We start from the raw sequence: 25,370 nt of genomic DNA, 5'->3' as shown, positions 1-25,370 counted from the left end.
CCCAGCCTAGAGGGTGGAGACAGGCCTTAAATAAATCTGCATGGATGCAGATTAATTCCCACTGGAGGCTGGGAATGAAGTAATTTAAACCAAGCCGAAGTGAGGTCGTGTGAGGGGGAGAGGGCTCTCTGCAAGGTGTGTAACAAGGAGCAAATGTGCCCTGGCTCCTGAGTGATCAGAAGGAAACTTCTCTGCGAGGATCTAGGGGAGGGTGCTCCCGGCAGAGGCAGCAGGAAGTGCAAAGGTTTGAAGGCTCAGAGGAGCGTGCTCTGTGCAAAGAGGTGGCAGCTTCGAAGCTGGAGACAGGGGCTCGCTGGAGCTAGTGAGAAGATCAATTACGATAAATTTTAAATGACGTGCAGTTTTGTTACTTTTCAGCACCAGTGCTAATTGGAAGCAGGCTAATACATAACTGTACTGTGAAACCCCTTAGGGAACCTACTTTAATGAATAGAGAAGAAGTATTCGTAATTATCATAACAGGATTGTCTGTAAATAAATGCTTCTAAAAATGCCTAATTTGACACTTTTAAAACAATTTGTCCTTTTAAGCTGTTTAAACATTTAAACACACTGTCTTCCAAGTGTTGTTACGACCTTCCATTTGCATTCTAAATTTTTCATCTCTTCTTCCCCTCAGATAGGTTCTGAGCAGCTCTTAAGAACTCAGAGTTCTTCAAATATTCTGAAAAGGCCAACACCAGCCAAGTTCTTACCTGAATTACCACAAATTTTTAATTAATAAAGTCTAGGGTTTTTTGAGACATTCCTAAAGTAATAATAGTTGATAGTTATTATGCTAGTTATGTTGATTTACGATGTGGATACATTATTATCCCCATTTTACAAATGAGGAAAATGAGGTTTAAAGAAGTCATGTAACTTGGTCAAGCTTACATGACAAGGAAACGAAGGAGTCAAGATTAAAACCTAGCTCCTCTGAACTATCTATTTGTGCATGAAGTAAGTATGCTGTACTAGAAGTCAAGTGGCCCAGTTTCTAGTGTCTGCTCTGGCGTTAACTAGCTTATGACCTTGGATAAGGTGCTAAACCTCCCTAAGGGCTTAGTTTCCTCACTGGGGAAAATGCTCCTGCTGACACCTGCTGAGTCTAACAGACCGCGTTCATTTCACGGGTGTCTCCTACGTGCTCTGGAGTGTGCTGGGGGGCTGCAGATACCAGGGAAACAGGATGCGGAAGCTGGCTTCATGGAGATCACCATCACGTAAAAGGAATAGATATTATTCAAATGATCCCACAATTAAGAATAGAATTACAGTCAAAGCAGGTGGTCTAAGTCCTCACACAGCTGGGACGTGCCTGGCCCAAAAGTCCCGGCAAGGCAACCTGAGCCTGTGGCTTTGGAACTAAGGGCTGAGTGTTGAGTGAAATTAGCTAGATGAAGAGGAGGAGGTAGCGGTGATGCCATGAGGGATGTTCCAGAAGCGAGGACAGCCCATGCAGTAGGCCCTGTGGAGGGAGGGAACTTGGTCCTGAAATAAGGCCAGTCTGTCCAGGGCACAGGGTGTGAGAGGGTGTGAAGGGAGAGGAAGATGAAGAATTAGAGGTCAACCATGCAGGGCCTTGAAGGCCATGTCAGTGTCCTGAGGGGTCTAACACTTCCTAGATTTTATGACTTCTTTATGGTGACTTCTGCCTTTCTCCTATCCCAAGACCCTTTTCCCCTAACCCTGCTATCCTCTTTTCTTTCAAAAGAACAGGAAGACCTGGCTAAGGGAGTACCATGCTGAGGGCCTTAGCATTGCCCCTGGCCGGTATTCACTGCAGTTAGCAAATAAGGCACCGACCTGACGTCTGGGATCCCAGGAACCTGCTGCAGGCCAGTGAGACAGCACATTCTCTTCTAAGACAAGAAAGACCCTGACATTTTTTCTTTGACATAAAAAAAAAAAAAAAAAAAAAAAAAAAAAAGCCAGACCTGCCAGGAAGGCCCCGTGGCTGGAGCTTCAAATGCTGGAAAGGAAATTAGTTTCTGCAAAAACACAAGGCTGAACATTAGGCCCTTCCACTCCCTGCCTCAGATGCTAATCTGGTTGGCGACAGTGGTCTACAGGAGACAGAAGGTCGCGTAGGGACTCTGTACTTATGCCCCGCCCCCCAACACTTTCAAAATTTCAGATGGTGTGATGAAGGATTCGGGCTGCTGGGCACCTGCCTTAATCAGATTCATTCCACTCTGTCAGGGAGGGCTGTTCTCTGGTGTCTCTGAGGAAATAAAGATGATAAATAGAAAGTCTCGTACTTTATTAGCATGGATGGGCGGACGGATCCCAGCAGTAATTAATCCCAGGATGTTTACACATTTTTTCTTCTTTGTCAACCAAGAGGGGTGGTTTGCAGTTGTTGCCATAAAGGAAGAATGGAAGCTGAACAACTATGCCCCCCTCATGCAGGTGGAAAGAGAGACGGCGGAATGCTGGTTAATCATCCCACGATGCTTAACAAACAGCAATGTCCAAAAAGTCAAGACTCTAGGTCCCTAAGGGAAAAACAAGTTGCAGGCATGCAGGACCCTCTTAGAACAGCTTAGAAAATCCTGTGGCTTAAGCCTGAATTAGTACAGATCTTTTTTTTTTCTTTTTTTTTTTCCTTGGATAGGGAAAAAGGGGATATGGAGAATGTAAGCCTCCTCCCCCCAAAAAACAATACAAAACGGCTATGAATGCTTATGAAAACTGCATTGTTTCAGAACTATTGTGAGTAATTAAGGGTCAGCAGAAAATCCTTTTGTTCCAATCCTAGGATTGTTCCACATCTTTCCAGAACATCCACATTCTCCCTTGCCTAGTAATGTCTGCAGAATGGCTGAAGGTTCGTCATTCCAGGACAGATATTCTGGGATGATTTGGGTTGCTGTGAGGCCTTGGGGACACTATTATGAGCATCAATCCTTTTTATGCTGTCACCCGAGAACAGGAAATTCAGGCTTGGGTTCTGGCTCCACAAAATATGAATCATGTGACCTTGGGTAAATCACTTTGCCTCTCTGAACCTCAGTTCACTCATCTGCAAAATCAAGGGATTATGGCCCTGGATAGCTTGAAATTTCTGTGTTCCTGGATTTAAAAGGCTGCATTGGCAGCAATTTTAGGATATTGGGCTGAGTATGTAATCAAACGAGGGTAGACACTTCCTACACTTTTTAGATACATTTTAGGTGTGAGAGGTCTATTTGTGGAGCGGTGGTGGTGGGAGGCGATTTATCTATTTCTTCTTTTAAGATTTTTGGGAAACATTAAAAATAAACAACTAAGAGCTATTTGCAATTTGCACGCTGAATATATAGGTGTTTCTAAAGAGTTCTACAGTGTTTAAAATAGTTTGTCCTCTCGGACACTTTGATTTTACTTCTCAAAGATTTTTTGTTGTTTTTTGGGTTTCTTTCTGCACACATTCTCACTGTTTTCAGACATTTTATTCTTAAAACATGGAAAGATCAACCTCAGCCAACAGACTGAAAATATGTACTATCTGAATTAAGGAAAGCTTCTTACGCTTTCTGGAGCTCTGAGCATCTCATCTTCAATCTTTTGAGTTCTGGGAAACTCCAAATCTATTTGCTGAGGCAAGAAGGGAAAAAAAAATTCTTGGAGGGTATCCAGAATAGAATTAGACTGTGTTTCCAAGGTCTTCTGTTCAACCCTAGCCTCTTTGACTTGCCATAGGTCCTGCCCATCACACTCTATTCATGAGAAAACAGCCATGAAACACCCACATGTTTTAAGCAAACAAACTCTACTTCACTGGAGATGTGTTATTACGCATTAGCCCACTGGGCAAAGCTAATATTGCCAAATAATAAATAAGGAAAGGGAAACACAAGGTTTGTTTTAAGATGCAAAGTAAGAAAGAACATCATTTTCTCTCCCTTGGGACTCAACCTACTGTGAACCAAAAGCCAGAGTTCACCACCCTAATATCCTAAACCTATTGAACCAGATCAAAATCTCTGTATCTAAACATGCTGCCAGCTGAAACTGAACAGAGCCAGTATTTCGTATGGCTCGAATTTGTGTCCTTTTTTCTGCTCATAGAATTCCCTAAGTGATTTTAGTAGCCAGCATTTCTCCCTTGAAGAGAAATGGTACGTGTGTGCATGTGTGTATGTGATGTGGTGGTGGTGATCAAGATTAGTGCTTTATTATTTCTTTTTTACGTGAAATATCTATTTCCAAAGCTGTAGTCCAGGTTCCTCATATCTTTGGTATTTGGTAGAACAAAATTTTGTGGATTTGACGGTTTTCTTTCACTTTTTTTCTTTTTCTCTCTTTTCCTTTTTTGTTACAAAACCAGCACAGCTTCGAGGAGTTTCACATACAACAAGCCGAGATAGTTCCTGTTTGCCCAGTTCCCAGATGAAAGAAAAACAAAGCGAGTGTGGGGTGGTTCATCATTTTTTGAAACAAGATACATGTTTCCCATGTTCAGATCTGAAAATACGCAACTGTAATTTAATCTACCTTTATTAGATTACAGAGTTATGTCCACAAAATTGTGGAAGCCATCCTAAATTAGTAAGGCCAGGGAAGAAGCAGGCTGGGTGTGAGAATTTCCGCTGCTCTTGCCTGCCATGTCTTCTGAACAGAGAGACAAGCTGTGGGTGAAGCACTCGGTTCACTAGGGACAGGGGAGCTTAGCACCCCTGCAGGGTCCTCAGCGTGAAATCCACCCTCTACTTCTTCCACAGTGACTTCAGAGTAACCCCAGTGCTCAAGGAGTATGTTGGTACAAGCTGTACAACAGGCCAGAAATGGCCAGGTCACCCAAAAGTTATCCTTTACTGGTCCAAATATGCTTGATGCTTACAGAGCCCTCCATAGTGTTGTCTGATAAAATATAGGACACCCAATTAAATTTGTATTTCAGATAAATAAAGAATAATTTTTAAACGTGGATTAAAGACCTAAATGTAAGACCAGATACTATAAAACTCCTAGTGGAAAACATAGGCAGAACACTCATGGACATAAATCACAGCAATATATTTTTTGAACCAGCTCCTGGAGTAATGGAAATAAAAGCAAAAATAAACAAATGGGATCTAACTAAACTTAAAAGCTTTTGCACAACAACAACAATGAAAAGACAACCTACAGAACGGAAGAAAATATTTGCAAATGATGTGACTGACAAGGGACTAATTTCCAAAATATACAAACGGCTCATACACCTTAACATCAAAGAAACAAGCAACCCAATCCCAAAATGGGCAGGAGACCTAAACAAGCAATTCTCCAATGAAGACATACAAATGGCCAATAGGACACATGAAAAAACGCTCAGCATCGCTAATTGTCAGAGCAATGCAGATCAAAACTACAATGAGATATCACCTCACACCAGCCAGAATGGCCATCATTGAAAAGTCTACAAGTGATAGATGCTGGAGAGGGTGTGCAGAAAAGGGAACCCTCCCACACTGTTGGTGGGAGTGTAGATTGGTGCAGCCACTATGGAGGACACTATGGAGGTTCCTTAAAAAACTAAAAATAGACTTATGTGATCCAGCAATCCCACTCCAGGGCATATATCCAGAGGGAATCTTAATTCAAAAAGACACATGCACCCCAGTGTTCATAGCAGCCCTATTTACAATAGCCAAGACATGGGAACAACCCAAATGTCCATCAACAGATGACTGGATAAAGAAGATATGGTACATATATACAATGGAACACTACTCAGCCATAAAAAAGAATAAAATCATGCCATTTGCAACAATATGGGTGGACCTGAAGATTGTCATTCTAAGTGAAGTGGGCCAGAAAGAGAAAGAAAAATGCCATATGACATCATTTATATGAGGAATTTTAAAAATAGTAACAATAATAATGAGGACACGAATGAACTACTTATTATTTATAACTAAGATGATTGATTTCTTAAATATGTGTAAGCACATTTGACTGTCCTTTATGATTGGATTACTGCATCCTGCTGATTCTTATTTTGTAGTTGGCTTTATTCCTTTGATAACTATGTAAGTTTACAAAGCTAAAGCTCTAATCTGTTCTTAGAAACAATGACCAGTACATATATATAAACTAAAAATATGTGCAGTATACTGTATATGTGCATTTACATGCAATACAATGTGTATGTGCAGTCGAACTGTAATAATTCTACCTAATAAAACTGAAAAAGGAAAAAAAAAGAATAATTTTTAAAGTATGTCCCAAATATTGCCTAGGATATACTAATACAAAAAAATGTTATCTGTTGTTCATCTGAAGTACAAATTTAATTGTGTCTATATTTTGATTTGCTAAATCTGGAAACAAACTTCAAATCACCCCAAAAGTTCACAACATCATTTACAATACCAGAAATGAAATAACCCATGTGGGAGGTATGAATCTAAGGCTGTAAATACAGATGTACAAATTATATCACTTTTTTCATTTTTTGAAGAATAACTTCATCTTCTGAGTGCCCAAGATAGCAGGAAATTCAGCCTCAGTCATCATGGGACACTGCACCTTCCTGGGGCCCTGTTTCAATCAGAATTTTAGGGGTGGAGTTCCAAACTCCAAGCTATCATGGTGGCCAGTGGTACCTTCATGGCTTGGGGCTCGGTGGTCATGTTAGATATGGGGGCTTTATTTTGAGTTCCCGGTGGGGCCAGGGGAACTTTTTCTTTTGGATACACATCAGCTCTATATTTAGAAGCCATGTTTTAGCCAATGAGCTCTCCATCCTCACTGACATCTTTTTAAATTCTGTGAACTTTCTTCCTGTTTCTTCTGGTTAACTTCAAAGGCATTCTCTCACTTCTGGTTGACCTCAAACATACAGTTGCTTCAGAGATTTTTAGGCTTTTATGACAAACATAAAAAGTTTCTGTACTCAAGTGTTTCTAACCTTCCACTGCCTCTCATACACAAAATAATCCCTGCGGAAGTAATTCCTTATGGGTCTGAATACCTGCTTGGAATGGAAGAAGGTAAAAATATGGAGATTGCAGAAGATGAGTTATTTTTGAATGAGTATTCTCTTCCCCTACCCCTTCCAGCTCCATGAGAGGGGCCTTCTTCCTTCCCTTACCTATTGATGTTGGGATTTGTCATGTGATGGCTTTGTCCAGGGGGATGTTAATGGACATGACCAAGCTAGGGCTTGAAATGTGCTTGTACGATTAGGTGTGCCCTTCTGTACTCTGCCACTATCACTGCCACGTGCCAGGAGGATAAGACACATGTAGAGCAGACCCGGAACAACTCATAGCTTAGAGCCAAACCCAGCCACGTCCAACCCAGATCAGCTGCACCCCAGCCAATCTTCAGACACATGAACAAGAAAACAATATTGATTACTGTATGTTACTGAGTTTTGGAGTAGTTTGTTATACAGAATAAACAGATACAGATACAAATGAAAAATTCATATTTCAGTAGATTAGTAAATTGTATAGATGCTTACTGCTCAACTGTGATATTAAAATATTTATTGCATCCAAAAGTCACAGGTAAAAACCTATGATCCTATGGCTTGCTTCCTCTCCCTCTCCGAATATCTGACAGCATTCTCTAAGTTATTTATTCCTTCTAATAGCTAATATTCATGTAATGCCTTGCAGTTTACAAAGTGCCCTCACATCCATTATCCTATTAGATCTTTTGAACAATCCAATCATGAGATGAGGTCAATATTACTAGCCCCATCTGAGAGACAAGGAGATTGATTCAGAATGAGGTCAAGGGTTTGGACATGGGAACAAAGCCAGTTCTGAGTTCCAGATCAGAGCTGAGGCTCCAACCAGGTCTCCTCGCTCCCCCTACGGGGCTCTTCCCACCGTACTGTGGCCGCCCCTAGAACACCTAGCTCAGGGCTGGGCACATTACTGTTATCAGTAAACACCCAAGAAGTGATGGAGAGACCAGATCTCTTTACCAGAGAGGTGTGAGTGTAAATCAAAGCTCCAGGGAAACACGTCACTAGCAGTTCTCTCCCCATCGCCCCAAATAGCTGTGAATAGGTGTTTCGGGGGTGGGTAGAGGGATGGAGGTGGAGAAGATTAGATGTCATTTAACATGTTTTAGAAATTCTAGTTTAGCAAATTAAATGTCTTTACCATATAAAGGGAGTCTGAAGGGCTTATTTTCAGGACTTTCTGTGTGAGGGATAGAGAATACTGCATTACTCTCACTTATTTGACCATGGAATCTTTTTGATCAGAAATCATCTTGCTGGATTAGTGTTCCATGGAATGCACTTTGGGAAACACCAGCTTACAGCCTTGGCCTGCCCTGGTTCTATACTTTGTCATCTTCATTCTGCATCATCCAGCGGGCACGCTTCAGGCCCTTCGAGCTTTTGTTAATGATTCAGTTCTAATTCCAAGAAGCTTTTAACTTAATGGGATGATAACTTGGTGGATTAATTAAAGTTTTTTTAGTTGCAAACACAAAAAGCAACCCTGTCTAACTTCCTTGATGATATCAGGGAGACTCACAGCATCATGAGTTGCCAAATAATTAGGACTTGAAAAGAGCAGGAACCAGGGCAAAGGTAGGGATTTCAGCTCAGGGAGTCACTGGAGCTGCCACTCTGATAACTCTGTCTGCATCTCTTCACTCAGTTCAGGTTTCTGGGATGGAGAATCTGATTGCCCTGGCTTAGGTCGTGGCTCTGTGCCAGGATCTTTCAACCAGGCAAGACAAGACAGTAGGTGCTTTTGAGGAAAGTGGGCAGCCACCCTGATTCATGTCTCCCGCACCTGGCTTGCAGCAGAGTCCCATCTTTTGTGGGGGTTGGTTTGAAGTTGGTGCATAAAGCTGTAACTACCCTTCAAAGTCCATTATGGTTCTCTCTAGGGGTAGATGACATTTGCCTTTTCTTCCCTTGATCACCAAATAAAGAAGTTTTAAGGCCATGCTATAAAAAATTTGAGTTTTCAGCACTAAACTCACACTTGGCTGGAGAAGCACTTCTGTAATTAGTGCATCCCCTGAAACTAACAAACATTTCCTCCGGGGCAAGTGGAATGGTGGGTGGACTAGCCCACACTTTTCAAATCCTCCTTACCTCTCTCCTTTCTATCAAATGCAGGCAGTTGAATTCACAGAGCTTAATATGTATATAATGCAGCTCCACTATACACAGAGATGGATTAATACAATGCCCTAAACAATACAGTAGCCCTGAACAAACATTACAAGTAAGAGGTTAGTCTCCTCCTGTTTGCTACTAAAAATAGTGACATAATCATCAAGAATGGAGTACTGGAGGAGAGCTTTGAGGAGGCAATTTTTGGTCGTGATTCAGAAGCAATCTAAACTAATTTTTAAACAAGTCAAAACTAAGGTGTTCTTCTGCCTTCTGAAATTTCAAATTCAGAAGCAAATGAGGCATTTGAAAAAAAAAATTAAGCCTCCAAGGACTTCACCACCCACTACTATGCTACACTGTGGGATTTTATTTTGCTTTCATTGCTTTGTTCTTTTTCCTCTCTGTGATTTGCAGAGCAGTGTGGGAAAATGGTTAACACAGAATGAAAGTTAAAATTAAAACCATTTTTTCCACTATGGTGCTGTATCCTTCCCACCCCCCTCATCCCTGGGGGCCTATCAACTGAGTTAAGTAGCATTACAAAGGCTACTGAGTTCCAGAACTATAGCCATAATCTACCTAAAATGGACTGATTTCCTAGCTCCAGGACAAGATAAATGATTAGTTGACTGTGCTTGATAATATGGAGAGAATTGACAGATAATGAAACAAGCTCATTTTAAGATGCCTGTGGAAGTGTGGAAATTTGTGGCATTTATTAAACAATTCAGGTTGCTCAAATAACTTTATGTTTTGGGCTCGAAGAGCTTCCAAGGAGAGCTACTGTTCGCAGCCCTCTGACATCAGACTTGCTAGATTGAACAGGAAAAGCTTGTTTCTCTCTGCCAACCTGAGGAATAACACGTAAATCTTTTCACCCTGAGGAGAAGGACCTGTCAGAGAGACATACTCCATCCCAACCAGTGACCCAGCCCAGGCTCTGACAATACCCAAGTCTCTGTCGAACACTTACGTGCCAAGCACACGTGGTGACCACTTTAACATCCACTTTTTGGTTTAACACACACAGGGTTTTACAGAACATGTTAAAACCCCATTTTACATATGAGACTATCGAGACTCACAATGATTAAGAATCTTTCCTTGGTGAGACAGGTCTACTCCCTATAATAATAGTAATCCAAGTAGATAGAAAAGAGAACATGCTCAGAACATGGGGTAAATGTGGAAGACTGAATTGGGGTCCACATGATGAGTTAAATACAATAGAAACAGTGTGTCTGAGGCATGGTGCTAAGTGTCTTTCGGCACTATCTTTAGCCTAATCATCACGTCAAGGATATGAAGTAGGTAGTAAAATAGACCCTATTTTAGAGGTGGGAAAATGGAACTCTGAGGGAGGTTAGGAAAACTGCCAGTAATTGAGCATTGCATGGGAACTCCTACAGTCACGGCTTGTACAATAAAAGAGATGTTGGTGCAAAGGATGCTGAGATAAGTCAGGGCAGCTTCAGACTGCACACAATGACAATGAGGACTCCAAGTGGGACAAAAGACCTTCCACTTAAGCAAGTATATAGGCTGTAACACAACGCAACCCAAGTGCTTGGGAACGTGAGTAGAACGTTATCTCTGAGCCACAGCTTGGTAGGAAGTCAAAAAGGAGAGGCTGACTGGTTGCCTAGGTCAGGAAGCTCCTGTAAGTGGAATGACGTACCCCCTTCTCTGCTCTGCGGCACTGGGGCACTCAGCTAGGGCTTCTAGTGCCAACCACACTGCAGTGTTTTCGTGGGGAAGTCAGGCTCCAAGGAGGGTCTGAGGATGAATAAGTCACCATTATACCTGATCTTGCTCTCCACCACTACCAACCAGCAAGCAAAGGATTCTATTTTTAAGTCACACTGTGCACTGGGTATCTCTGCAGAACACACGTTGTGTGGAATTATTAAAGGGATCAAAGCCTTACAATAAAGGAATGAACTTTAATGAGTCAGTTAGCAGAGTGCAGAGTGGCAGGGATCAGAGAAAGGGGCGGTGAGATCTGGACAACAGTGTCTCCCCACGGTGCTAGAAAATACTGAACAGACAGGTAAAATGATTAGACACCCAGGATTTGCTGCAAAACATTATTGGAGGTAGGGGAAGGTGATGAATGAGAATTGTTGGGAGTACAGATAAAATTAGATAGTCCATAGGCTGATAAATGTTGAATCTCTGTGCTGAGTATGTTAGGGTTCATTATGCTCTATTAGTTTATGTATGTTTGAAATTTTCTACAATAATTTAAAAAAATAGCATAGATATGGTCTAGTCTATTAGATAGAAAATTGTATCCCACTGAGAACGTAAGTGTGACCAGGGGGATGGCCTGGATTCTCTGCACAAAGCTGTGAGTTTCCCCTACATCCAAACAACCTCCAAGTCCAGTACCTTCAAACTCCAAAATTTATCTCAAATCCATCCACTTTTCTCCATTTTCACTGCCACTACCCTAGTCCTGGCACCATCAGCGCCAGCATCGCTTGTCTAGACAGCAGCTGAGCCCCCCTAATTGGCCTCCCTATTTCCAGTAGGACTGTCTCTTTCCAATCTCTTCTTCCTACAAAAGATGGGAGTGATCTTTTCAAAATGCTGATCTGATATTCTCGTGAGGAAAAAAGCAAGATGCAGAATAGTATACATAACTTTGTGTAAGAAAGGGGAGACCACGTGCATACACATGCACACTCACGCGTATATATTATTTGCTTACAATTGCAAAAGAAACTCCAGAAAGATAAACCAAAAACTTATGTAATTAAAAGAGGAGGGAGTGTACAATTGAGGATACAGATGTCAGCCAAACTTCTCTCAATGTGTCCTCTTATAAATCTTGACTTTGGAGTCATGCAAATATTTATATATTCAAAAAATAACACTAAGGAAAAGTGAAAATAAAACTAAGGTATTTCTAAAAATTGAAACCAAACTGAAATGAAAAAGGAAGCAGAGAGCCTTGTAGAAATGGCAGGAAATAGAAAAGTTGAGTTGGGAATATGTTATTGTGTAAGGAAGAAAGGACACTATCAAAGATGAATGAGGTCCGGTTAAAAAAAAACAAAGATCTGACATGAGGGACTTCCCATTGGCGAAACACAGGACAATTTATGCATCAATAGAATAATGACTAAAATTGTTAAAAACACATTGAATATATAGAAACCATTAAGTTCATAATGACACCAAAAAAGAGAAAGTGGAAAAAAAAGGGAAGGAGAAAATTACATCTTCGGACACTATTAGAAGTAACTAGCCCACCAACAGCTTGCTCTGCAAACTTGCCATCAAAGGAAAAGAATAAAATACACAGTGCCTTTCCTGGGTCAGCTATATTCCAGAGTCGCACACCAGCCCAAACTGATGAGGGAAATTTTTATCTTTTACAGAGGGATTCTAAGTCATAAATGCAGCAGGAAGGATGGCATTCGAAACTCATCATCCTGCGATTCTTAATGGAATAGCTGATTCAGATAATGATCGTCAGTGGATGGAGTCATTAGATGAGAGACTTGCTGGGGAGTTTGCAGTGGGGGAGTTAGGCTTTCATCCCCTGAATGTTAAGCCCATTTTGCTTCCCTGGGGTAATTCTCACTTGATTATCTGATCTAATCTTTTTATGACAGTGGATCTAGTTCGCTGATACTTTGTTGAGGATTTTTATGTATTTATTGGGGATATTGGTCTGTATTTGTCGTTTGTGTTATATCTTTGGCTTCGGTTTCATTAATACTGGTCTCATGAAATGAGTTGGAAGCGTTCCTTCCTCCTGTATGTTCTGGGAGAATTTGTGAAGAATTGCTATTACATCTTTAAACATTTGAGAGAATTCACCAGTGAAGCCGTCGAGGCTTAGCATATTTTTGTGGGAAGATTTTTAATTAGTGATCTATTCAGATTTTCTATTTCCTCTTGGGTCAGTTTTGATAATTTGATAATTGCTAGGAATTTTAAAGATTTTCATCTAAGTTGTCTATTTGTTGGTATAAATGTATTTGTGGTTTTCCCGTATCTTTTTAATTTCTGTAGAGTTATTCCTGATTTTATTTTTATTCCTGATTTTGATGATAGATGTCTTTTATTTACTTAGTCTAGCTAAGGGTTTGTCCATTTTGCTGATCTTTTCAATCATTCAACTTATGATTTCATTGATTTAAAAAATTTTTTGTTATATATTTCATTGATTTTCACTCTAAGCTTTATTATTTCCTTTCTTCTCCTTACCTTGTGTTTACGTTGCTCTTCACTTTCTAGATTCTTCAGGTCGAAGATCTGGTTATTGATTTGAGATTTTTTTGTTTAACATAGGCATTTAAAGCTATATATTTCCCTCTTAGCACTGCTTTACGTACATCCCATACATTTTGACATGTTTTCATTATAATTCCGCTCAAATTTCTCTTGTGGTTTTTTTCTTTGACCCATGAGTTATTTACACATGTGCTGCTTAATTATCAAGTACTTGTGATTTCTCAAATTTCTTTCTACTGTTGATTTCCAATTTAATTCTGTTGTGGTTGGAGAACATACTTTGTGTTATTTCAATTCTTTTAAATTTACTGATTTTATAGCCTAGTTACATGATCTGTCCTGGAGAATGTTTCATGTGTGCTTGTGATGGGTGAATATACCAACCAATCTTAGCGTTACTGCAAGTGGAACAGCTAGACATTATGCGCCTTGTGATCTGATGTAATAGCTGAGTCACAGTATCACATATATTAGTCAAAATGGACAAGATTATGCTGCATTAAAAAAATACCTAAATTCCAGTGGCTACTTACCTACTAAGGGGCCAGGCTGATAGAAGTGCATCTCAACGTGCCCTCCATGATCACACTGAAAGGAAAAGGAGACAAGGCAAATCATGCACTGGGTCGTAGAGCTACTACCAAAAACTGACTCATTTTGCTCTCACTCTTATGTAACTAACCAAAGCAAGTCACTTAATCACAGTTAATTTTACAGGGGCAGGGAAGTGCTATTCCACCATACACCTGGAAGAGACCTGAAAATTCTTAGTGAAAAGCACTTAATAATTGACATACTACTGTGAAATAGTCTCGCCAAAATTTGCTGAACTCAAATCTAATCAAAATTTTAGGGTTAACTTCCAGTTTATAGGAACACTGTGGTATTGAAGAACAAGTTAAGTGATACCATAAATAAGCAAGAAGACAAATCTAATTCTTTAAAAAAAAAAAAAAAACCAACCTGTGGTATGAAAAAAAAGGGGGGTTAAAAAGACCAAGAGTCTTAACAATTGAATGTAAGATATAGGCACTGTTTAATAGACCCTGAGTTCAACCAGCTAATGAAGACATTTGAGACAACTACAGAAATTTGAATATAGAGTGAGTATTAGATAACACCAAGGAATTAGTAATGTTAAAAATGATAATGGCATGGTAGTCTTGTAAGAAAATATCTATTTTTACAAGATGCATTCATAGGTAGGTAAGGATGACAGTATGTCTGTGGGTTGCTTTATAATACTTAAAAATTCTTTAGCAGAGGACAAATTGACAGATGAAGCAAATGTGATAAAGTCTAGGTAACTGTGGAATCTGACTGGTGTGCTTATGAGAGTGTATTAGAGTATGCTCTCTGTGTTTGTGTATATTCAAATTTTATTTAATAAAGACATTTAAACAATTGAATCTGATCCTGTCACTTCTTCGATCAAAACCTTTTACCGACTGCAGTGGCTGAAGAGGAAGTCCAAATTCATTACACGGCTCCTCAGGTTCAGCGTCTGCTTGTCGTCATGTTCCTCACTGGTCACACTTTGATTGAGCACTTACCATGTGCCCAGGACTAAACTGAGCCCTCCATTTAAAATTATTTATTTCAGATCTACTAGCAAGGAGAGAGAGATTGAGATTATTGATCTAGTTTCCAGGACAAATAAAAGCACCTTAAGCCTGAAACAAGACAAGAAAATACAGTTTCTTGCCAAGGAAGGTGCTAGCTATGACTGCGTAACAGATGACAGCCCTGTGGGCTTTCTTTGACACTGACAGTCAAGCTTCACTTTAGCTTAATCTGATGGTTACGACTCCAGAGAACTCGTCTAGAAGTTGGGGAGGGTCAACGAACCATCCTCATGGCCCCTACAGTTGTGTGGATACAGTCCAGGTTGCCTGAAATCTAACACATCGCGAAGAAGCCAAAGTTTTGAGGCAGCTGTGTCACATGAGTGCTCCCATTTTCCAAAAGGGGGTGAGAACACCTAGAAGCCCCCAAACACAGAACGCTGGAGCGGCAGGGACTAGGCAATCCTGTTTACAAATCAAAGCCCCAAAGTCAGGAACTTGCCCAAGGTCCCCTATCTAGTTAAACTTTTAAACATCTTTCAGTATTTTTTTCTGCTGGAATCAGGAGGAAATTTGAGCCCAGGATGGCAAATAGATCTCAGCTGACATTCCAACTCCAAATAGTTGTTGGTGTTTGGAGCCACACTGTAGTGTGAAAGAGTCCCAGTCTGGCTTTAGAAGAAAATAGTGCTGTAATCAATTAGCAATGTCTGCCATGGACAACAGTCAGGAGAAGAAGGCATCTCTTCTACAAGTTTGCTGACCTTGAAGATTGGGCCAGCAAGGTTGTTGCAGCAGGGGTGAGGGTGGGACGGTCCAACGTTAAGTGGCCTGTTGTACACTCCCTCCTTCTTCCTAGACAGGCCCTGTATTACTATTTATCTCATCATGTATTTGATTTTGCATATGGTCAGAATGCCTATGAATCATTGCTCCGGGTTACTCCCCATCCTACTTGAGATGAGAAGATAAGTTGCAAAGTCAGGTCCTGGGCCAGCCAGATAACAGCATTTTGTTTGTTCTTCCTCTTACAGAAGGGTGATCCCCTAGCCAGCGGAGATCTCCTGAGTGCACAGACCAGCCTGCTGCAGAAGCCTGTTGTTGCCTTTTCTTTGACTTCTTTGAGATAAAGATATAGACTCTGGAACATAGGAGAGGCTTCTGGGATCATCTAGTGACATCTGATTTTACAGATGAGGAAATTGAGGCCCAAAGGAGGGAACTAGCTTGTCTAAAGTTACAGAGGGAAACGTAGGCTGCCAGTCTTCCCACATGCCATATTTATTTGCTTTATTCTTCCTCCAACTTTATCTCCCCAACTGTGGCCATTGAACTTCCCACATGAGAATCTTTTGAAAAAGAACAAATAAATTAATGGCATGTGTCATAATGCAACCTTAGCAGAGAAGAAGCAACATAAACACGAAGTGACAATGACTAGCTTATATCTCGAAAGCAAATAACAGAAAGTGACAGAATACTTGAAATGGTGGTGATTATTATTATTCTACTAAAGAGTGTGTCTCATTTCCTAAGTCACACTAGGAGTCACATCAGAAATTTTTTCCCAATACCCAGAACGTAACACATTTCTTTATTTGTAATATCTGCTGAAGACAACAGATGAATACATTGATTGGGCATTTTGATAATTTTGAAAGTTTTGATAGTTTTGCAGTGGAACAAAAATGTATTGAGCCTCTACCTCTATTCTGGGCCAGAAATGTTGCTAGGTGTTAGTAAGACAGAGATGAATAAAACATAGTCCCAGATTTGCAAAGCTCACAGTTTGGATGGGAAGACAGGTGGGAAGGAAAAAACTGCAGTGCAATATAAATGAAATTATAAATGTGTATGGAAGGTACAATACTGGCACAGAGGAGGGACAGATTGACTTTGGAAGGCAGCAGGATGTTTTTACAGAAACAACATCTGAGCTACGCTTTGAAGGATAAACAGGAGTTCTCTAGTGCACTGAGCCACTCAACAAACTTCACAGTACACCCGAGGCATGCCAATTCCTGGGTTAGGTACTGGAAGCTGAGATACATTAAGATAGAGTCCCTGGCCTCTTAGAACTCATAGACTAGATACGAGACAAATATATAAACAAAGAATTATAATATGTTGAGAGTAACAGCCAGTGAGAGAACCCGGGGCAATCATAAGGAAAGGCTGTGTTGAGGGAAGGACCTGGTTGGGCGTTTTCCCTCTGTGTTTACATGGCGCATTTTCAGCAATTACTTATGGGTCTTTATGACAGCACTAGAATATCAACAGGAAAATGACTCTTTACAAGAGAATTAGTGAAAAGATAAGAAACTGTGAAAAAGTGATGGAAATCTATCAATATCCATTTAACAAAAAATTTTAAGCCCCTATCATGGCACTCTACTATTTTGTGGACAGATAAATACCAAGTGGCCATAAAATCAAGGGGTTAATGACATGGGTTGGTGGAGTCAGCCTGCCTAGGTTCAAATCCCAGTTTCCCAGCCCACTAGCTATGAGATGTTGAACTAATTGTTCAACCTCTCCGTACTTTAGTTTCCTAAGTGGACAGCAAAACAACTTTGGTTATTGTCATCTTCGAAAAGAACGTTGTTCATATGTCGCTAGTAAGAATAAGCTTTCAGTAGGGGTTTTGGCAGGCATCTTTTATTTGGTTAAGGAAATTCCTCCCTTCTATCTCTTCTATGCTAAAAGTTTTTATTATGAATGGGGTCATTTTTCTCCTGAAAGATATCAGAATTTCTATGATGAGGATGTGTTGGAGGTGAACTCCCCCAGTTTATCTGTAAGTACTTTTTATTTTGCCCTCAGTCTTCAAAGACAGTGCTTACTACTAGCACATGACTTCAGTTTGACAGTATTTCCTTTGAGCACTTTGAAGATGGTTTTCCTCTGTCACTTGATACCCACTGTTACTACTGAGACATCAACAACAATCTTTATGGGGGGGGCATGTATTTTCTCTCTGGCTACTTTTAAGGTTTTTTTCTTTGTCTTTGCTGTTTCTTCAGCTTCCTTCACTGTAGTGTGTGTAGACATGGGCTTCTTTTTATTTATCCTACTTATTATACATTTGTGCTCCTGTATGTATAGATTCAGGTTGGTTATCAGTTCTGGGAAGTTCTCAGCCCTATCTCTATGAACTCCTCTTCCATTCTCTTCTACAGGGTCTCTATTAGACAATGGAAGCAATGATACTTCCTCATTCTATTCTCTATGTCTTTTTTAAAATTATTTTTTAATGTTTTATTTATATTTTGGGGGGAAGGTAATTAGGTCTATTTATTTTTAGAGGACATGCTGGGGATTGAACCCAGGACCTTGTGCATGCTATGCATGCGCTCTACCACTTGAGCTATCCTCTCCCTGCCTCTCTATGTCTTTTAATCACTCATATTTTCCATCTCCTTGTCTCTCTGTGGTGTATTCTAGGTTATTTCTTCAGCCTCATCCTCCAGTTTACTTATTGTCTTTCAAGCTATACTTACTATGATATTTAGCCCTAACATTAGCTTAATAGCAATAATTATAATTTCTAAGATACTTACTTTTTTCATATTGGCTGCATCATGTTGATAGCTAACTCATTAAATAAAAATATTTCATTTAAAATATACTTTATACCTAGTTGTTTTATATCCTACGTATAGTAATTTCAAAATCTGAAGTCCTTGGGGATTTAACTAAAATTAAATTTGATGATATTTACTATTTTTTACTCATGGTGGCTTATTTCTTGTGTTTTTGGTGATTTTTTAAAATTGTGAGCTCATACTTAGTTCAATTTAATGAGACACTTGATGGAGTATACAGAGATTGCTTTCCTCCAGAAAGGCTTGTATCTTGCTTCTTCAGGGATCCAGGAGGCACGCCTGACTTGGGACCACTTGGGTTCCCTCTGAAGGGCCCAGCTTAAAGAAAATGCCGCAGGTTCAGCTCCCCAACCTCGTAGGCTCAAAGCTCACAAATGGACTCCAACAGTTCCTCCCAACCACATACATGCAGGCTGCTTGTTCCATTAAGAGGTGGACTGTCTTTCTGCTTCCCTTAGATCTGGACTGACCTGTGATTTGCTTTAGCCAATGGAATACTCAGAACTGACACTGTCAGCTCGAGGCCTGATCTCTAAGAGGGCTGAAGCTTCTGCTTTTGATCTCTTGGAAGCCCAGACCCATCATCTAAGAAATTCAGACTAAACTGCTGGAGGGGCCACACAGTCAAAGAAAGAGGCCACTGCAGAAGTCTCAGATCCAGCTGAGCTTCCAGCTAAATGCAGCTATTTGAGTTGCCATGTAGCTCAGAACTTCGCAGCTGAACCCAGCCAACCCACAGAATTATGACAAATAATAAATCACTGTTGTTTAAAGCTGCAAATCTTGGAGTGGGATATTATGAAACAATAGGTTACTGAGACAGGGGCCCTTCAGAGTATATTGTCCAAAATATTGCTGGAAGCAAAAGTCCTACCTGTAGTTTCATTCCATTTATCTGCCTAAACTTCTGTCCTTCAGGGCAGAATTGCATGGTGGTAAAGAGCACTGATGGGGTTCCTCTCTTAGATTGACATTCACAAGTTGTATGACTTTACTTACACTCCTTAATTTCTCTGGGCTTCAAAATTCCATCTATAAAATGTGGATATTAGCAGTATTTGCATCATAAGGTTGTTAGGTGGGTTTTATAACAATATATTTAAAGCAGTTATCCAGAGCCCAGCCCATAGTTACACTACTAAAGTCTAAAAGTTTGTGTCCCCTCCCTCCCAGATTCATATACTAAAGCCCCATCCCCGATGTGACGGCATCTGGAAGTGGGACCTTTAGAAGGTAATGAGGTTTAGATGAGGGATGGTAAGGGTGGGGCCCCCATGATGGGATTAGTAAAACGAGAAAGAGATACAAGATCTCCTATAAAAAGAGGGGGGAGACACAAGATCTTTCTCTGAGTGCACGCACCAAGGAAAGGCCAGGTGAGGACACACGAGGAAGAGAGCCTTCACCACGAACCTCGTCACGCTGGTGCCCTCATCTCAGACCAAAACCAGGAGAAGCAAATGCTGTCTAAGCCACTCACTTTATGGTATTCCATCACAGCAGCCCAAACTGACCAAGACACACGTACTCAGAATGTGTTTTCTGTTGTTCTTATCATCTATCTTGTTACTTTAAGTAATGTCAGACCTACTAGGTGCTAAATAATCATTTTAAAAAAATCAATCAATGAAAGACTTTGTAGATGGAACTCTGAGTCCTCCTTGCCTGGTTCTGCTTCAGCAATGATTAACTGTTACCTCCTCCTGCTCTGGGCCTTGCCTCTTCCCAGTCAAGCTCCAGCATTCGGGATCAAGCCATCATTCATCTCTTTTCACTGATCTCTGCTAATTTCAGAGTTGAACATATTTTAATCAGGGATCAGATCAGCTCCTTGCAGAGAGGAATTCCTATCCTCTTCTTTCAACTGTACGGCAAGGGCAGAGTTCACAAGAAGACCCAGGCCAGAAATGTTCCTCTGGCTGCCTCCCAGGTCAGGAAGCTCATTCTGGGAAGAGTCTCTCATAAATTTGAAACCTGATGCTACTTGTCAAAAACTGGCATTTGAATCTAGTGCTGTTTTAGCATGAGGCCTGCTGAACTGCTGATTATGTTGGCTGCCTGAATACGAGCTTTTACAGCAGAGTCAGGGAAGAACCAGCAAGAGAGAATGTTCTCACGGGTGATGTTAACGGGGCCCAGCTACTTTGAGGGTGTCTAGCAGTGGTGGTGGTGGTCCTCCTGCAGCTTTGAATGGGTGTGCTCCAGCACTGTCCTGAAAGAAGGAAGCAAGACACTAGGGCCAAACTGCTTTCCTGTGGTGGATACCAAACAGATGCTTTCTTAGGACAGCCAGCAAGGGGCAGACGAATCAATGAGATGTTGGCATTTCGTTTTCATCCTAGAAGCTCCAGCTGTGATATTTCCTTGGAGTCCTCAGACAGATTCCTCTTTATCCTCAACCCAACCCTATGTTAACAGAACTCTGACCTGATTGTACCAAGCAGTGAGAACTTGCTTCTTCCTAGCTTTGTTTTCTTGCCCGGCAAGCAATTTGCAGGATGTGGCTAAGGTTCCCGGTGTGCCCTCTGGAGTCTGAGCTCCAGAGTTCACGGGCTCAGTGGTGCTGAGTCTCTGTTCATTTCAAGCATCTCGGGTGAGGGGAAATGAGAGGGATGTGTGTCCAGCTGGGAATGACATCTCATCACCTGGGAAAGAGGGAGGAGGATGAAGGAAGGAGCCAACAGAGACAGAAAAGTACGTAAAAGCCCCAGGGCCATGGTGGGGCTGGGAAAGAGGATTGTGGTGAAGGTGAGCTAAACCTCACTCGGATCCCAGCATTGCTGCTTGTAGCCTGTGAGACTTGGAGGGAGCAGTGTAACATCTCTGAGCCTCAACTTCCTCGTCTATGAAATAATATGAAATATCATTCTGTTGCAAGAAAAGGGCAGCGCGTACCACACAGCGATCTCTCAGTAAATGATCGTCTGCTGCTGTTATGATTATCCCCTCCTCTTGATTGCATCTTCCTGGTTTTCTAAGACTGAGTGCTGGCCACTCATCAGAGACAGCACTATTGCTATAGGTGGTAATTTGGTATAGTTTGAGGAACCAGAAAGACCATCACCCCAACCAAATAGCCCCCTGACCAGCCAGGTGAAGAGGGTCCGAAATTCCCATTGCTGGAGTTAATCCAATGGGCAGGAAGCTTCCTCCCGTACCTGATCCTCATTTGGTGTAAATATATTATCCAAGAATCCTCCGGCCAAGAATCTCAGGTCCTGCATCACACAGTCATGTTTTATTCTCCCAATTTCTTTTTCTTTTGTTGGGGAAGGGGTGATTTTCTGGTTACTCTTAGACAACACTCGGGGCTCTGATCACTTTAACTTCTGAAGAGCAGTCTCACTTGGTCCTAAGGTTAAAAGGTAAAAGCTTCAATCTTCACTCGTATTTGTCACTGACCTCAACTAGGTAGGGGGTGTGGGAAGGGCACCAGTGTCTTTCTTTCTCCATCCTCCCCCACTGACCACCTGCTTTTTCTCACTTATGACCGATGTCTGGTCCACAGGGATTCCTGGCTCTGGAAAATTCTGGGAGTTCTGGCTGATCCCAGCAAAGCCACCTCTCCTCAGCCAGCCCATGGCTCTAACCACTCCTCCTCTCACCCCTCTGATTCAGTCCCTGTGTGCCGTCAAGCCCCCTGGCTACCTGTAAAGCTCCAGGTAGAGGCCCCAGGTTAGAGGGAAGTGGAGTAAAGAGGAGGGTTAGACTCACAGCACAGCTTTCTCCAAAAAGATGCTCACCACAGATCCTCTCTCCCAATACTCTCATACCCTCATTGCGGGATTTAAGAGTCACCTAATCAAATCTCAAAGAAAATTTCTGCATCGGGGTCTATCTCAACTGACTTTCGCGACTGAGACCTCAGTTAAAACTTCTCGTTTAACACACTGTTACATAAACCTGTTCCCAAGGACACCGTGGTAAACGTGGAGCATCTTCATGGAGCAGGAACGTAAGTCACAGATTCGTGGTGGGAAGGGTGGGCACTGGGGTAGGGACAGGCCAGGGGTTTGACTACATTATCTGGTAAGAAATACAAATTAAAAATTAAACCAGATTATACTGTAGAGTAGAAAGCAAAACTGAATGCATGTTAAATTATAACATGAGACTTCAGAGAAATGTCTTCCTTGTGGTGGCTTTTGCAAGCAAAGCCTCTGGTCCACACCCACTCTTCACCACCTCCAGGAGTGAATGTTCACACTTCTCTCCCATTAGGAGGGTGCTGGGTGTGGACAGGAGCAGGCACTCCTTGCAGCTCTGCATGAAGACATTATCAGCTATTTATTAATTGCAGTGGAGAGAGTAATCAAGTCACCCAGGAGCTGCACTGACCTACCGACATTCATTGTCACATTTTTTGCAGACTTGTATATTAAATTATCAGGGACGAGAAAATTGAACAATACTGCATTGCTCTGTGGGTTTTGGCAGAAGGTGGGGAATAGGTGCAAAGTAGAAAGACCCTCTTAGAACTGTGTGGTAGTTTGTAGCCACATGAGCCCATGCAACATGGCCAGTCCAACTGAGATGTGTGGGCATGTACAAGGCAGCCTAGATTTGGAAGACCTAGTATAAAAAAAGAGGGGAAACTATCTCATGGATAAATTTCCACATTGATTACATGCTGAAATGGTCATGTGGATATACTGAGTTTAATAAAATCTTTTTATTGTATTGATATTAATTTTATTTCTTAAAAAAACTTCAAAAAACAGTGACTGACAGAAAATTAAAAATCATATCTGACTCACAGTTGCAGCTTGCACTCTAGTGCTGTTGCATAGCTCTGTCTTTTGATCATCAAATCCAATGGTCAACAAACTATGGCCCATGGGCCAAATCCAGCCCACTGTCTGCTTTTGTCAATGAAGTTACACTGCAACACAGTCACACCCATTTCTTTGCGTTATGTGTTTTCACACTATAATGTCAGCTTTGAGTTGTTGCAGAAGAGACCGCATGAGTTGCAAAGCCTAGAATATCTACTATCCGGACTTCTATAGGAAAAGTTCGCAGAATCCAGATAATCCAATTCTCTATGTTTTCCAAGTGAGAAAGCAAAGCCCAGAGAGCAAATGACTTATCCAAGGGCATGTGAACATGTGAGGCAGAGGCAGGGCTGCCCCATCCCTTCATGTTTTACACTGTGCCTCAGTTCACTTGACGGGGCTGAGGTGGAGGAAGTTATTCCACGTAGGAGGGCAGACTCAGCCTCCACCGCGTAGTGAGAGCCTCAGATCCATCGTAGGGCACAGGAGGGCCCTGAACAGACAGCAAGGCACAGGTAAAAGGCTCACAGAGAAGGCTGAAGCCCGCCTTGGGGTTGGGGTGGGTGGGTGGCAGGAGTTTCAGGGCTAACCTCCTACCATACTACTTTGCTTCGTATTATTCCAGAAATATCTTCCCTGGGCCATGATTTAATGCTATTTCCACTACATCTTAGAGAGTTAACACAGAAAGCTACATTTAAAAAATATTGCTGAACCATTTGCAAAACTCTTATCAAAGCTCTGGCCATTATGCTAATCAATGGTCCTCAGTAAGAATAAGCCACATGACCTATTTCTCCTAGGATGTAGTGACAGGAAAAATGTCCCTCCACATGGACTTGCATAGGTTTTTAAATTACAGAATAAGAACTCTATAACCCAACATGTTGCTCATTTTGTGTTGGCTGCCAGGATGACTGGAGTTAAAATCTGCTTAATTTCATTTACTAGCTCATTCAAGGGGTCTTCTGATGGTTAATTTTATGTGTCAAATTGACAGGGTCACAGAGTGTCTAGATATTTGACTAAACATAATTTCTGATTTGTCTGTGAGTGTTTCCAGATGAGATCAGCATTTGAACTGGCAGAGTGAGTAAAGCGGACTGCCCTCCCCTAATGTGGGCAGGTGTCATCCAGTCCACTGAGAGTAACAGGTGGAGGAAAGAGGAATGGAGAGTTTGTTCCTTCTCCGCTGTAACGTGGGTCTCCTGCCCTCGGACTGAGACTCACACCATCAGCTTCCCCGATTCTCAGGCGTTCAGACTTGGCCTGAACTATACCAGTGGCTTTCCTGAGTCTCCAGCTTACAGACAGCAGATCTTGGGGCTTCTCAGCTTCCATAATTGTATGAGTCAATTCTTCATGATAAACAGAAACAATAGGATAAATAGAGATAAATTAAATATATATACTTATACTATTATATATATATAGTATACTATTATACTTTTATATATAAAGACACTATTATACTTTCATATATAAATACGTATATATGTATATTTAATCTCTCTCTATATATCCTATTGCTTCTGTTTTCCTGGAGAACCCTGACTACTACAAGTCTGTTACATTATTACCCTTCCTTCAGTCTCACCCAGCTTCAAACTTTTATTTTGTAGCACACTTCTTTCCATGTTTCCTGTTACCTCCTTTGTGCTTTTTAAAAAATAAATATTTAGGGAAGACTAAGAGACATACCCTTGAGATACAAAAAGAAATAGTTTCTATTCTCAAGGAATTTGCAATATAAATGCTAAAATGAAGAAAAACACTTACCCACTGGATATATAACCTATAGCGGCAGCAAACCTTTTGAGTGGAATAGGTGAGACTCTTTACAACGTGATTTCATGAACCCTGAAGAGGTCTCCCTGCTACACCAGATAATACTGCTCTCTCCTACAAGATATAACCAGGATCGTAGATACATGATTTATATATGACTACTCCCAATTTCTGTGCCCATGGTAGATATCACAATGTCTCACAGCATTATTTTTCACAAACCTATTGTATATAGGCTGTAACAATTAATTAGGAAAAAATATACGCCATCTGCTAAAATCCACAAATAGAGGATCAGTCATTGTGATACAATTTCAGC

At 41.2% G+C, this 25,370-nt stretch overlaps 1 protein-coding gene across 2 annotated transcripts in view; it reads right to left on the bottom strand.

The window, feature by feature from the left end:
- LOC123615445 (alpha-1B adrenergic receptor) overlaps positions 1-25,370 on the bottom strand; it is a 389,400-nt gene that overhangs the window by 228,686 nt on the left and 135,344 nt on the right. For both annotated transcript variants that reach the window (XM_074361023.1, XM_074361021.1), the window contains exon 3: positions 13,852-13,906. The gene's annotated coding sequence lies outside the window, so the exon portion shown is untranslated. The remainder of the gene's footprint in view (positions 1-13,851; positions 13,907-25,370) is intronic.

This window comes from Camelus bactrianus, chromosome 3 (genome assembly GCF_048773025.1).
Source record: "Camelus bactrianus isolate YW-2024 breed Bactrian camel chromosome 3, ASM4877302v1, whole genome shotgun sequence".
Taxonomy (NCBI): Eukaryota; Metazoa; Chordata; class Mammalia; order Artiodactyla; family Camelidae; genus Camelus; species Camelus bactrianus.
The sequence above is the reverse complement of the archived record's forward strand: the minus strand, read 5'-3'. Positions and strand labels throughout refer to the sequence as shown.